At 42.7% G+C, this 13,581-nt stretch overlaps 1 long non-coding RNA gene across 2 annotated transcripts in view; it reads left to right on the forward strand.

Annotated features, from left to right (window-relative positions):
* The window catches only part of LOC150016258 (uncharacterized), a 29,075-nt gene extending 17,114 nt beyond the window's left edge, over positions 1 to 11,961 (forward strand). Inside the window, exon 3 of one of the 2 annotated variants that reach the window (XR_016510042.1) lies at positions 11,645 to 11,961. This is a non-coding gene — a long non-coding RNA (uncharacterized LOC150016258). Of the gene's footprint in view, positions 1 to 6,291; positions 6,352 to 11,644 lie in introns of those variants that run through there. The other variant, XR_016510043.1, reaches the window with a different exon arrangement.
* The last annotated feature ends 1,620 nt before the right edge of the window (positions 11,962 to 13,581 follow it).

Below are 13,581 nucleotides of genomic sequence, written 5' to 3' on the forward strand. Positions count from 1 at the left end.
CTATAGGCAGGTGGGGAAGGTTTCACAGAAGTTGGATGTGAGGTGGACCTTGAAGGAGGTGCTGCATTTGAACTAATAAGGAGGTGGGGTGATGTGTTTCAGGTGGAGCAAAAGGTGGAGCCAAGATTAAGTGCTGGAATTGAGCCTGTTGGTGTAGACTGGGAAGCCTGAGAGGGATAGAAGGTAACTGGCATGTGTGAAATGAAGGTAGAGACAGAGTCTAAATGGATGAGGAATGTAAAATTAATGGAGGCAGTTGTGGAGTTGGCAGGACATTCAGTGGTAATGGTAGTATTTTAGTATGGACTTACTTCTGGAAACTACCTATTCCAAACCTCACGTCTTATAGCCGAGGCAATGAAAAGTCAGGGTGGCGAGGCAGCCTTCCCAGGGTCTCACAGGGCATGAGTGGCAGAAGGTCATTCAGTGCTTGCTCCTTTGGACATTCCTGCCTCTGTGCTTGGTCTGAGCATAAACAGAAAGCCACTGTAGGCCAGGAAGCTAAGAATCTCCTTTACAACACAGTACCAGTTTGCTAGGTGTGCTGAACAAGGAGAAAATAGAAAATTCAAAGGAGAGCTATTATTATTATATGCAAAGCTTGAGGTGTATATGGTGGCTTTCTGTTTGCAGGGGAACAAGGGAGATAATCAGATGTATTTAAGGAGAAGTTGGTAGGGACTAGAGAACAGGAACATAAGCTCATTGCAAGTTTCCAATTTTGTGTTTTTGTAGAATAGTGTCAAGGGAGCAAGGGGGTGATTCTGAGCTGGAGTTTGGAATTGTTTGGTAAACCGACTGGGTGACTGACAACAGAAAATAATGTTCATTCATTTCATCTAATGAATATTTATTGAATGCCTATACTATGAGCTATTGTGCTAGGTGCTGAATAAACAAGCAATATGCTCTTGGCCCGGGACCTCCTGGAGTTTGCATTCTGGTGTTTCCTGATGGAGAAACATGGCCTTAGGTGAGAGGCACCCCCTGGAGTGATGCCTCCTGGAGCCACCTGCTGCTGTGGTGACCTGCCTCAGGCAGTGAGAACAGAGTGAGCAGCAGAGGGCTGGGGCAGAATCTATGGACCCCTGCCTGTTGCAGGAAAGATACCATCGTTATCAACAGGCTACAAGCTTTAAATACATTGTCCTAAGAGTTTTAAAACCACTTTTCCTCTATTTCTTTTTATTTAAATCAGTTATTTGAACTTATCTCCACCAAAGAGTTTTCTAAGATTCAAGTGACTAGAGTGAATGATTAAACAGGCTGTCAATGGGGCGAATGTGTCCACTGACCCAAGATAAAAGGTGACAGACTCTAATTATATTTAAAAAATTCCCCTGGTCCACTGAACTGGCACCAGCACCTTTTTTGGGGGGGTTCATTTGTCAGGATTCTTTAAGCTTGGCCTCGCTCCACCAGGTGGGGTTAAGTGCTAAGCCTTCTCTCTCTCTCCTCTTTTTTTCTCTCCCTGTTTTAACGCAGACTTGGACTGGCCTTAGGAAATTCTGACCAATGGGATCCTAGATGATTTAGGAGGTCAAGGACAGGCCTGGGAGCACCTCAAAACACAAAGGTAGTTGTTGGAAGTTAAGAGAAAATCTTTTTGAATGATAATACTAAAATTATTATTGACTTAGATTTTCAAAGCCTTATTTACTACTTTATTATGTTATAATAATTAATTTTGTTAAATTTAAAACTTCTAAAAACCTCACAGAAGCAATCACAATGTAAATCTTACAGGTAAAAGATCAATTGTTAAAAGGTAATCTGCAATAAAAAAACACAGAGAAATTACCTTAGTGACGACATTCTTAATAAGCCTTTTCCAGACATGTCTTAGGATGGGACATGTATTGAGAAAAACCATAGAATTCACTCTTTGAAAGGCTAACATTTTAAATTCCTCAAGGGCAAGAGGGAGCTATTCTCCAGACCCTTGTTTGTTCTGCCCACCCTTCACCTCTTTCCGGTGTAATTGTATGTATGCGCCATCTTTCTTTTGCTCATGGAAATGCTTGGTGGTTGGCTTCTCCTTTTCCCTGTCTGTAAGTGCAGATCTCTCTATCCTGCCTCTCATTTTTCTTTCCCAGGACAGAGTGCCTCAGGATTTTGCTTCTGTCTGCTCTGATCCCTTAAGGTTTTATTTTAAAGTTTATCTCTCAGGATGGCATTACTTCCTTTCTGTTGCCATTCCTGTTGGGAATTGGGGAAAGTGTCACTAGGGCTAGACAACAATCCTTTTTGTTCCTGCAATATCTGGGAAGGTCAGCTGTGGGAGCTGTAAATCTTAAGTCATAGAGTATCTTAAGTCTTTTCTGTGGTGCCATGCAAGCAATTTCAAACCATTAATAATCTTAGCACCAAAGCCTGTGAATGATGATTCTTGAAAAATAAAAACAGAGGGGATTACAGATTATTCCTATAATCCATAATCTTCACTCTTTGCGTTCCATGTTTTCTGGAATAGAAGTGAAGCAGAAATAAACATAGTCCAAAGACAGTTTGGGAACCTACAAGGCCATGTGCTCACATGTATGTTTATTTATTATTTTTAGGAGTGGGAGTTGGAAACTGTTATATTGGAGGTATTTGAAAAAAATTCTGGATTTTATTGAGATCCATAGCCCCTTACCCTTGTGAATACTGAAGTCACTTTGAGTGATATAACATTAAAAGGAATTTCTACCATAGAGTAGTTGAGTCAAAATGTTTAAACTGAACATGATTCATGATTAACCAGACAAATCTCACTTCGTGGTATGCACTTGGACTTGGCCGTTCAGAGGCCTGCCCGGACACTTTGGCCCCGCCCATGAGTGCCAGCTTGTACTGCGTCCCTCTCCGCCTGCCTTTGTTTCTCTCCTCTTGCTTCCCTGCTCTCCTTTCCTCCTTCGCTACCTCACTTACTCCCTCACCAGACCCCATCTTTCCTTTTCTCTGAACAGACAGTCTGTCTACCTACAGTGCGGCTCCATGCCAGCAATAATGGAGACGGCGGAAAATTTTCCTGTGGCCATCCGTCGCTCCTGCTCTCCTCCCCAGGTATGCATTCAGGTTGGCAGGGAACACAGCAGAGCTGAGACCCAAAGAGCCTAGAGATTCTTGTTGGCTCTTGCTCTCTGCTGTGTGCTTGGAAATAGCCACTGACAACACTTTCTAGAGATTCTGGAAGGATGGGAGAGCACCAAGCAAACAGCTCTTCCCCAGAGAGAGCTGCTGGACACCAGAGAAAGGCCCCCATGCTGCGCAAGCTTCCCCTCCCGGACGCCCAGCGTGCGTAGGGACCCATCAGAGTAAATACCTCCATGCCTCCTGGGCCCACCTGGCCCTGTGAAAACCCTGCCCCTGTGTGTTTGGGTTAGTCCACTGGAGAATTTCCAGGACTCTTGAAATGCTTGTGGCTAACCTGGAATTTCCTGAGAAACCGGCTGCTGAGACCGCTGCTGGCCTGCTTCAGGGATTCATGCCTCCTGTGAGCGACAAGGACGTTTGTGTAAAAGTGGGTCCCAGGAGAGCCTTGGGAATTCCTGGGCCTTCAAGTCCCCATAAGGTGCAAATATACCAACTACCAAAGTTCTAGGCTATGTCAGAGAAGGTCTAAATCTCAACCAAGCAGAGATATGTAGGCAGCTATCATGTGTCCTTGGCTTATCCTAAAAGCCAGCTTTTTAGTATTTATTGGTAAGGCCACTGACTTATAAGATCAACTACCATTTGAAGTGGAAAGGTGAAGGCTTTATGGGGCTTATTGGAATTCACAAGTTCTCATGGGCTAAGGCACAAAACAGTGGTTAAACTGTTGATGTTCCGGATAGAGACTTCACTGATCTTTCCAAGTGGATGCGATACCTAAATTCCCCCAAGTGAAAGCTCAGAAATCGTCACTCTTATTTAAGCCACAATTCAAGCACACTCAAAAGCACTTTTGGGGGCCACTACCTTTCCTTTCCTTTCAGTAGCAGTAGCATATTCTTTCTCATAAATTATATCATTCTGTTGTTTTTGATTCACTTAACAAATATTTGCTAAACAGGTGCCAAGTCCTTTATTAGGGAGTGAGAAAATAATGGTGAGCAAGAGCGTCCCAGATCCATGCCCCTTAAAAATATAAAATCACCGTAAAGCAGAGCAGAGTCCCTTCCATGCCACACCTGCAGGCACAGGCCCCAGAGCCTGGAGGACACTGACGTTCTTGTCATCTCTCCCTGCAGACACTGTGACTTCAGAAGTAGCTGTGTCAGCCCCAACCATGGCTCCAGTGCCTCCATCTTTGGCTTTTCTAGGAGAGAAAGATGTTGGGAAGGGCAAAGAATCTGCTTCTAAAACAAGAATGCGGTGCTGCAGGCCACCCTTTTTTGATAATATTCACCTAATGGTAACAGTTTCTGCAAAGTCTGCCTGACTTACATTTCTTCTGCTTCCAGAGAATAAGAAAAGTAAGTCATGCAGACTTTGCAGAAACTTTACATTTCTTTTTTTCTGGAAGAAAAAGAAATGTGTAAATGCTACCACTGTGTTCTTACAAAGTCAAAGTTTTTCACTTTCCCTCCAATCGTTGTCATTTACTCCATCAAGGGTCCTGCGCCGGAGGAGTATACTATCTGGTCAAGAAAGCAACAAATGCAAACATGCGAGCCCTTTAGGGCAGGGTCAGCAGGACACAGCCAGGAGGTCATTTCTGCAGGGCTAAAATAACCAGTGACTATGTCAGGAAGAGGATGACATCAGACTTGGAGCATGAAAAGGAGCTGAAATGTGAGGGAAGGAGGGCATTTTCACTAGAGAAAAAGTACATGGGCAGGTGTAGAAAAAGAATTATTCATGGCATGATGTGGCAAGGAGAAGACAGGCCCACCTGCAGCTCTGAGTTTAGTGTGGGTGGAAATCGAGATACTCTGCCTAGAGATACCACCCAAGGATCTCCACGGCTCATGGAGAACTTTGCTTGTGGAGGAAGTAACTCATGTGGCCCTCTGCCCATCACTACCCCCATCATGAAGCAATCAAAGATAGAAATGAGGAGAAAACAGCTTATTTCCTCATCCTTTGCTTAAAGCATCAATTTTTCACGGGCAACATTGTACATTAAATATTTTCCAATGCTGAGGGATAGGTGAGTTTCTTTAATAAACCACAGACCTCTAACTTGAAGGACATACTCACATGCTCATGTGCTTCAGGAGGGCCCACCCAACACCCTCAGTATCCCATGGCACCCCCCATGGGTCAGAATGGAAAAGCAGAGTTCCCCAAATGGCCACAGCGCCATGTTCCGTGTCTCCAGAGAAAAAGGCCCGAAAGTGCCAAGAACTTGAGCCAAGAAAGAGACCATGAAAGGTACATTTCTCATTCAAGGTGAAGCAGTAGGTACAAGGCTGTTCTGTCTGAGATTTGTGAAGCAGCCTGTGCACGAGTTGGACGGCGAATTTGACTGGCAGCCAATTGTGAGCCTGCAGTGCTGAAACCCGTTCTGTATGTCCACACCAACATGTATGCATGGCGTCATTGTGGACCAGGCTGGGAGTCAAGAGCATCCTGTGTGAGGACAGCTGCATTGCAGAATGAATGCTGGGCTCCTATACCACCACGGCCCGAGACTTTTCCAAAGAAAGCTTTCAACATACATCATCGTGAGCATTAGACAGTGCTCTGTTTGTGCTGCCTGAGGTTTTTTCAGGGATGCAGGGAAGTCTTCTCTGGTGAAATGTAGTTAATTCCAAGGTTCAGGACGCTTTAGATTAATTTTTCCTCTAAGCTATAAGAGAAAAGAGCAAACTAAAGGGGTGAACCTCATAGGTCATTTGCAAACCTACAAGAGAAGCAACAGAACATACTGTGCCTCCCTCTCAAAAAATAAGGGTTCTTTTCCAGCTTGTCACCCATTTTGGGAGCTCAGTTTTACTCATTCCTGCTTGGACTGTGAACTCTAACCCTACAGGGGTCACGTTAGCCCCCTGGGCCTGACCCTGCTGGACATCTCACTTCTTTCCCCGTGGGGGTCCAAAGCTTTCTATCAGGCAGGCCGTACGTAGTGGGACCTGTAGAAGCCGAACTGGGCTTTCAGCCAAGAGATGCAGTCAGCTGCACTTGTCTTAACCCTGAACTTCTAAATTAGACATGCCCACCCAAGAACTCCAGAGCCAACAGCTGGAACACACAAGAGAAACATGTTTGCTATAAAACACAAAGCTGAGCTTTAGGCTTTCTTTCACCATTCAGAGCAATCCTCTTCACCTCTTTCTTCATTCCCACATTGACTTCAGTACTGTTTCTACCCTTATTCAGATCCTCTTGGTTTTGCCTCTTGTTTCTGGCCTCTTGGAATTGACAACCGATTTTGGCTTCCTAAAGGTAAGCCCTCATCTTCCCTTCCTCTTCCACACTCAACCCAACCCAGCTCCAGCCTGGAGCCCATGCTAGCTTGGGCCATCCCAGTCACTGGTGAGGAATGGTCTTTTAAGGTTATGACAGAGTGTGGGGTGAGAGGAACCCTGGCTGGTTTGGCTCAGTGGATTGAGCGTCGGCCTGCGAGCTAAGTGTCGCTGGTTCGATCTTCCAGTCAGGGCACATCAGAGAAGGAAAACTCTGACTCCAAAAAACCTCCGCTGCCTTGTGGCATACCTCTTCAGGGGAAAGGCTAGGGGAGTAAACCCCGACAGAAAATCCGGAGCCGGAGTCCCTAAGGCGGTTTGACGTTGTAGTCAACACCGGCAACTCCTGCGGCGCACCTGAAGCCAAGCTGTATTGACTCCGTCTTTCCCTTGGACCCTTCAGCTGCGAAGAGAGGGGGGGTCTGCTGCATGGGCAACAGCAGACCCTCCATATCACCCTGCCCAGGCTCTGTAGCTTCAGCTTCACTGGAGAGGACACTCCAGCGTCATCGCAAGATGTCGATTCAACACGGGAGGAGACAGATACCGTGTCACTCCCGAGTCGGACTGCACAGCCATTCTCGGCGGTGCAGATAGACTCTTAAGAAGCTACACCATCGTCTCTCGAGACGGACGGCTGCCGACGAGGGGTGAGAGGCAAGAAGCTGAGTCAGGTGACAATAGGTTTCCTCCTCTGACACCTGAACCAAGGGTCACCTACCAAGGCCATGACTTAGAAGTAAGCCTTAAAGATAGGCTCCCAGAAACAGTGTCTCCAGCTACACCCTAGAGCTTCTCAACAGTAGGCAACTGGTCCACTGGCCCAGGTCAGGTCATCTGGGGGGAGGTCAAGTAGCTTTGGGAAGTTTTCAGCTACACATGGTGACTCTGCCTCCCTCTCTGCTCTCCACCACCACATCTGACCCCTGAGCTCCACCCCGCTCCCACCACCTTGACCTGGGTGGAGTCAAATCCTGAGGTGTTATTAGCAAGCTCCTCAAGTGATTCTCATCAGATGCCCTATTGAGAATTATCGTGATTAAAGGAAGATGGAAAAAGATCTGAAAACCAAAACCAAAATAATCTTATTAAATGGTTTCCTGTTGTAGTGAGAAGCATGTTCTCCAATTGTGCAGGCTTAACTATGCCCTTTCAGCTTATATATTTGGGATAATTCCTCTGAATAATCCACTCAGAGGATAAAAAGTGTTCCCAGGAATCCACACTGCTATTCTTGTACTTTAATGATTTCAGTCAATACTCATAAGACCTTGATTTCTGGTCTAGCTTCCCAAATTGAAGAGCTTCTCAAAACAAGATGAAGAACTTTCAGGGAAAGCAGGCCTGTGCCAGGGGCTCTGACTCCACTATAATAGGAGAAGAGTGGAGAGCTCTGGTTTTCTTCAGAATTCCTTCAGCTGAAGGCCTGCATCAATACAGAGCACTTCAGTGGGGTCTCAGGCGGGACTTTCCAAAACAGAGCCATTCCAAAGTAATAAACATGTTGGCTGTTTTGGAAAATGTGAGACTCTCTGGTCATCATCAGTTTGTAATTGTTGAAGTTATACAAGTGAAGTTAAAAGGAAAGAGTTGGGTAACACATTTCTCAAATCAAAATAACAAAGACAAAATTATCCCAGATATGTTATTCTGAATGACATAAATAGGACATGTTTGTTCATTAATAGAAATTCTTTATCACTCTCTCATTTTTTTCCCTAAAGAATAGCCTAGATAATCTTTGATAGATAAAACCTACTTTATAAAAAAATTTCATAAAAATAAAAGCGAAAAAAAGAAGAAAAAGAATACATTCTGAAAAGCTCACTCCACGGCAGATGTCTGATGGTTGGGATGCTACCTGCTTACTCTATAGATATACATCTCATAGCACCAGCAAGAAACACAGTTTATCCCACCAGCCTCAGGGACATCAGAACGGGCCAGGAACACATTAAGTGAGGAGGAAGATGGAGCAGGAACTGTAATGAGGTCTCTTCGCCTCCTGTAAGGACCACCCATCTTCCAAGCCCTCTCCCTCCTTGCCTGCCACTCCTCTTTGGTCTTTGCAACTGTGAGAATCAACTCTTTTACAGCAGACTTTCATTCTTACTGTGCTTTCACATTTTCCTGCCCAATGAATATCTGGTTTGTGGATTATTTTGCCCCAGACATATCCATTTGCATTTTTCCATGATGATTCGCTTTTTGTCCCTGCCATTCCCATTTTCCTAATTCCTTTAGGTTATTCCTTTGCTTATGCTGGTGTTTGTCAGATTTCTCCTTTCAGTATCATCTGTGAATTTCATTTTCAAGTTCTTTCTTACTCCCTAAGGTCGTTAATAAAACAAGTCTGAGTGAAATGGGGGAAAGGTCAGCTTCCCAACCCACCCTGGAGACCACCCTCCCCAGCCAGCCCAGAGTCCTGAGGGCTGTTTACTTCCACCCAGCACATTTTTCCATCCACATGACAGAATGGACAGCCAAGATGACCTGCCTTCATTTATGCCATGTCTCGGGACCCTTTATTAACTGCCAAACTTCAGAATTCATGGATGGAACATCTGTTCCTGTCAGTTTTCATGCCTGGGTTACACACAAAGGAAAAGAGCTTGCCTTCGCCTCAAGAACCACATGGGGAATTGTTGTCAATTTAATACGTGCAGCATGGAAACTTGACCCTCCCTCTCTACGCCCTGTGGGAAATTACATTTCCTCGATGCCTCCACATTATTCTGAGGTCTCCCTGCATTCTTTATATTGGTGTACAGGACAAGCCATTTTCCCCTTCAAGAGAGTCAGCAGGTAACCAAAACCATTCATTCCTTCTAAAATTATTTAGAAATTAGTCTGCAATGTTTTTCTCTGAACCCCCAAATTCTCTTTGTGCAAAGTGAGTTCTGCTGATCAAGGCATGACTTTTCCAACTGGCAAAGCCTAATTCCAAGTAAGTCTTGGAAAGCAGGAAAGGGGTTGAAATTGGGATGCTCAAAAAAAAAAAAAAAAAAAAAAAAGATTTAAAAATGATATTTGAGGACAGAAGGAACCCTAGAGAGAGTTCTTCTTTACCAGAACTGGCTTCTGACACTAACTAGCTCTGTGGGCTTGGCCAGTTGCTTAACCTGCCTGAGCCAATTTCGTGTCTTAGGATGAGATTGGAACGAGACAGTCCAAGGTCACTTTCAGCGATACATCTATGAGTCTATCTAAAGAATTGCACACAGTACAGAAAAGTGTGTCCTTCCCAACAGATGTTCTCACAGCAGAGGGAAGGACAGTAGGGCTCACACTGGGGATCCCTTAAGAATTACAGAGCTTTTTGTAAGCTCTCAAAGGGCTGAATGACTATAGCACTTTTTAAAAACATCATCATGAAGAAGATAGGCTCAAAGTCAGCTTTGGCCCAAAACTCTGAAGCATACAGATATGTCTCTTTTTACATATCAGCTGTTTAAAGTACTTTCTCATGTAGCTCCCACACTCATTCCCCTTGGTTGGGGGAGGAGGTCTAATAGATGATCCAGTTCTAAGCACTTCATTCAGGTACTCTAAAGTGACATAAAATGTCATTCCTAAAGGTACTTTCAAAGAAGGACTCCTTAAGTTAGCATTTAACCCATTTATTCTTGAAATATTGAGTACCTATTATGTGCCAGGCACTGGAATAAAAATTAGGTACACAAAAATGAATAAGATATAGCCCCTATCCTTGAAGAGCTCACTCTTTAACACTGGAGTCATGTAGGTGAACAGACATTTGTAACATGTTGGGAATGGCTCGTAAGATTTCTCACACAGCTTATAGCACAAATCAGAACATTTTTAAAAGTAAAGTGTTGCAATATTAATTAATATGCCCATAGAAATGCAAAAGCCAGGTCCATCATAGACAAACCAGAATATATGGTCATCCTAGCTAAACAGAGAAGCGTGTCTATTAAGCCCCTTTATGTCACCACTGGGACTGGGCCACACATTACTCAGGTAAGACCCTCACCTCAGAGAGGTGATGCCTGAAACCAGACCAACAGCAGTTTGCATTCCTATTTCATATGACTGGTGACTATTTTTTTTTTTTTTTGTAAACTATGCTATTCATCACTGCCTTCCTGACTTCCTCCCTCCCTCCCTCCCTCCCTTCCTCCCTCTCTCCCTCTCTCCCTCTCTTCCTTCCTTCCTTCTCTCCCTTCCTTTTTTCCTTTCTGTCTAGTAGCTCTCCAGCTAAAGTGGTTATTGCGAGAACTTAACATAAAAAGCCAGTATTCTAGGTGCCTATTTTATGAGGGTATAACTTCCCAGTTCCTCATAAGACAGCTCCTGGAAATCTGTTGACCTGATCCCTCTTCTGACAATTTCAATTTACTTCACTGTAAAGTCCTTAAAACACAATCCATGGAACCAATCTCAGAAGACTGGATTACAGGTGAAATTTTTTGATAATAAACTTCTTCCTTCCTCCCAGTCTTCCATATTACTCCACATCATATTGACTTCAGTACTATACCTTTTAGATTTTATGAGTTTCTATTGCAGAAAAGTAGTTTTCTGCACAATTAGCCATAGTCCAAGGTTGTGGGTTTTTTGTTTCTTTGTTTGTTTGTTTGCTTTGCCAAGCAATTAGTTTCATTTATATTTATTTCATAATCAACATGATGTCTTTCTCACCTGTCATTGCTAAAGATGCTGTAACTCTCTTAAGCTTTTAATCCTTAGCCCTATCACTCAACATACATTAAAAAAGTAATCATACTCTAGCACTCCCTGAAATCTTCTCTCCAAAATAACTAGTGACTTGGGTGAGTCTACCAGGCTAAACTCTCTACATGAGTCACCTTCATCTTCCACCTAGAGGTATAGTCAGACCTTGGAGACAAAATAAAGCACTGTCACTCATGACCTACATTTTTCCACAGCTACATCATCCAGAAAAATGTCTTCTCTCTTACAAGAAAATTGACAGTGTGGGTTTCATCTGGCCTGATGTTTATCATCCCAGTCACAAATACAATGAGGTCTGTCTGGAAAAAGTCCAGCCATTGTTAATATAATGAGAACGGTTTGCATGACAGCAATGTAACATGGCAGCCAAGGAGAGTGGCCTGGAATGCACGTATGTGAACAATGATGACTTCACTCTACTAGTCAGTGGGGGTGGTAGATATAGTTGAGTCAGCATGTGTGCTGTGTGGCCATTGCATTCAAACTGAGCAAAGTAGACCAATGAATCTACATCAAAGTTTGCATTAAGCTTAAACATTCCTCGACAGAAACTATTCAGGTGATTCAGAAGGCTGCAGCTATGGACAACTGGTGATTGGCAGCTTCATCACAACAATGTGCCCACTCATGTATCACGTCTAGTGCAGAGGTTTTTGACAAAACATGGAATCACCAAGGTGACTCAGCCCCGCTATAGCCCTGATTTGGCAGCCTGTGACTTCTGGCTTTTCCCAAAACTAAAATCACCTTTGAAGGGGAAGAGACTTAAGGCCGTCAATGAGATTCAGGAAAATATGATGGGGCAGCTGATGGCAATTGGGAGTACTGTATGAGGTCCCAAGGTGCCTACTTTGAAGGTAACTGAGGTGTCATTTTCCTATGTACAATGTTTCTTGTATCTTCTTCAATAAATGTCTTTTTTTCATATTACATGGCTGGATACCTTCTGGATAGACCTCATATAAACACCAAATCAGCATACTGCTTAGCTCCACAACTTGAAGAATCAAATGAATGCCCAATCAGAATTCATCCTCTGCCTTGAGTAATTGTTAACAAAGAAGGGCAGAAGGGATAACCATAAGCTTAGAATGCTTTAAAGAACTTACATAAATTGCATACTTAAGAATGGACCGCCCTGGCTGCTGTGGCTCCGTGGATTGAGCATCGACCTGCAAGCCAAGTGTTGCTGGTTCGATTCCCAGTCAGGGCACATGACTAGGTTGCACCTCAGGTCCCCAGTTGGGGGCACGAGTGAGAGGCAACCACACAGTGATGTTTCTCTCCCTCTCTCCTTTCCCCTCTCTCTAAAAATAAATAAGTAAACAAACAAATAACTAAATAAAAAAATTAAAAAAAAAATGGACCGATAAAAGCAGGCCTTCTGGAACAAGGAAAATGACAAGTATCTCCCATTCACTCCCTCTGCTCAGTGTTGTATTAAAGATCCCAGCAGCATAATAAGACAAAGAAAAGTAATATGAAGGGCAAGTTACAAAGGATAAAAACCAATTTTTCATTGTGGGTAAATGATAATATTTCTTAAATAGAAAATTCAAGATTCTAAAAAAGACAAAAATATTGGCATAAATAGAGAACAAGAAAATTGCAAATTAAGAATCAATACTCAGAAAAAAATCAGTGACCTTCCTCCTCTATTCCAGCAGCAGCAAAATTGACATTTTAATTTTAGAAAGAAATTTGAAAAAGATTCTAGGCACAACAGAAATAAAAATTATAAGGTGAACAGAAATATATTAAGAAAATATGGACAAAACTTTATGGAAAATATTACCAAGCATATTTGAAACAAGAAAAAACATCTAAATAAAAAGATATGCTGGACATGTAGTTGGGAGATTTCAATATCATTATGATAATAATTTGCTCAGTTCTCGCTATAAATTCAATGTCATTCACAACACTATCTTGTCACTTTTTTTGTGGAAATTGACAAACTGATTTTACAAACTCATATGAATGAAGGAAGGGTCAAGAATGGTTAAGACAATTTTGAAGAAAAAGAATAAAAACAATTCCTACCATGCTAGGTGTCAAGAGTTGCTCTAATGCTATAGTAATTAAAACAGGGTTAGTTCAGCGTGCCAATGAAATAGATGCACACCTATATGGAAACTTTGTGAATGACAGTGGGGGCAATACCCATCAATGGAGAAGGGATAAATTATTTAACAAATAATGACAGGACAATTAGCTATTTATGTAGACTAAATAAATTAAAATTAGTTTCTTACACAAAATTAAGTCTTATGGATCAAAAACTTAAATGTTGAAGCAAAGCAATACTATAAAACTTTTCAAGAATATACAGAAATATAGATTTATAACATTGGAGTAAGGAACTTATATAAGACCCCACAAGTACCAACCACAAAGGGAAAGACTGGTAAATTTAATTTCAATAAAGTTAATAACTTCTGGGTGAAAACATAAACAACATAAAGAAAAGACAGGTCACAAATTA

The sequence above is a fragment of the Furipterus horrens genome, unplaced genomic scaffold (genome assembly GCF_987537825.1).
Source record: "Furipterus horrens unplaced genomic scaffold, mFurHor1.1.pri manual_scaffold_3, whole genome shotgun sequence".
NCBI lineage: Eukaryota > Metazoa > Chordata > Mammalia > Chiroptera > Furipteridae > Furipterus > Furipterus horrens.